A 1,647-nucleotide genomic window follows, 5' to 3' on the forward strand; every position below is an offset into this window, starting at 1 on the left:
TAATCTTTGTTAGTTTGGTTAGTGTCTTGTCATGTTTCTCCTCGGGTTTATCCTATACAGGGCTCTTTCTGCCTCTTGGACTTGATTGACTATTTCCTTTTCCATGTTGGGAAATTTTCAACTATAATCTTTTCAAAAATTTTCTCATACCCTTTCTTTTTCTCTTCTTCTTCTGGGACTTTTGATATTGTCCCAGAGGTCTCTGAAACTATCCTCAGTTCTTTTCATTCTTTTTACTTTATTCTGCTCTTCAGAAGTTATTTCCACCATTTTATCTTCCTGCTCACTGATTTGTTCTTCTGCTTCAGATATTCTGCTATTGATTCCTTCTAGAGCATTTTTAATTTCAATAATTGTGTTGTTTGTCTCTGTATGTTTATTCTTTAATTCTTCTAGGTCTTTGTTAATTGATTCTTACATTTTCTCCATTTTGTTTTAAAGGTTTTTTTTTTTTTTAATCACCTTTACCATCATTATTCTGAATTCTTTTTCAGGTAATTTGCCTATTTCCTCTTCGTTTATTTGGACTTCTGTGTTTCTAGTTTGTTTCTTCATTTGTGTAATATTTTTCTGCCTTTTCATTTTTTTTTTTAACTTATTGTGTTTGAAGTCTCATTTTCCCAGGCTTCAAGGTTGAATTCTTTCTTCCTTTTGGTTTCTGCCCTCCTAAGGTTGGTCCAGTGGTTTGTGTAAGCTTCTTATAGGGTGAGATTTGTGCTGAGTTTTTGTTTGTTTGTTTGCTTTTCCTCTGATGGGCAAGGCTGAGTGAGGTGGTAATCCTGTCTGCTGATGACTGGGTTTGTATTTGTTTTGTTTGTTGTTTTGATGAGGCGCCCTGCACAGGGTGCTCCCTGTGGTTGGGTGACACCATGCTGGGTCTTATATTCAAGTGGTTTCCTTTGTGTGAGTTCTCACTATTTGATTCTCCCTAGAGTTAGTTCCCTGGCAGTCTAGGGTCTTAGAGTCAGTGCTCCCACTCCAAAGACTCAGGGCTTGATCTCTGGTCAGGAACAAAGATTCCACAGGTGGTTTTTTATGGCATTAAGTGAGAATAAAACAAATACCCATAAATGAGAAATCAAAGATGAACCCAGACAAACAGCAGTTACAAAATCAGGCAAATAATAATTAAAATAATGAAATATACACATATACATATACGCCCATGAGCAAAGTGAAAACACTCCAACAAAAATAAAGTACAGTAGACTGACCCGGTGAACAAAGGAAATCAAAAATTATATTTACCAGTTAAGAACAAAACTAACTAAAGGCCAAACTGGAAAGCAAAACTAGTGCTCGCTTTGGCAGCACATATACTAAAATTGGAACGATACAGAGAAGATTAGCATGGCCCCTGCACAAGGATGACATGCAAATTCGTGAAGCGTTACACACAATGGAGTATTACTCAGCCATTAAAAAGAATACATTTGAATCAGTTCTAATGAGGTGGATGAAACTGGAGCCTATTATACAGAGTGAAGTAAGCCAGAAAGAAAAACACCAATGCAGTATACTAACGCATATATATGGAATTTAGAAAGACAGTAACAATAACCCTGTATATGAGATAGCAAAAGAGACACTGATGTATAGAACAGTCTTTTGGACTCTGTGGGGGAGGGAGAGGGTGGGATGATTTGG

The 1,647-nt window shown here is 36.7% G+C and overlaps 1 non-coding gene across 1 annotated transcript; it reads left to right on the top strand.

Moving 5' to 3' along the window:
* The first annotated feature begins 1,295 nt into the window (after positions 1-1,295).
* On the top strand, positions 1,296-1,402 carry LOC112448190 (U6 spliceosomal RNA). Its single transcript, XR_003036577.1, has one exon. It is a non-coding gene; the product is annotated as a U6 spliceosomal RNA (small nuclear RNA).
* Positions 1,403-1,647: the final 245 nt, after the last annotated feature.

Source organism: Bos taurus, chromosome 9 (assembly GCF_002263795.3).
Source record: "Bos taurus isolate L1 Dominette 01449 registration number 42190680 breed Hereford chromosome 9, ARS-UCD2.0, whole genome shotgun sequence".
Lineage (NCBI taxonomy): Eukaryota > Metazoa > Chordata > Mammalia > Artiodactyla > Bovidae > Bos > Bos taurus.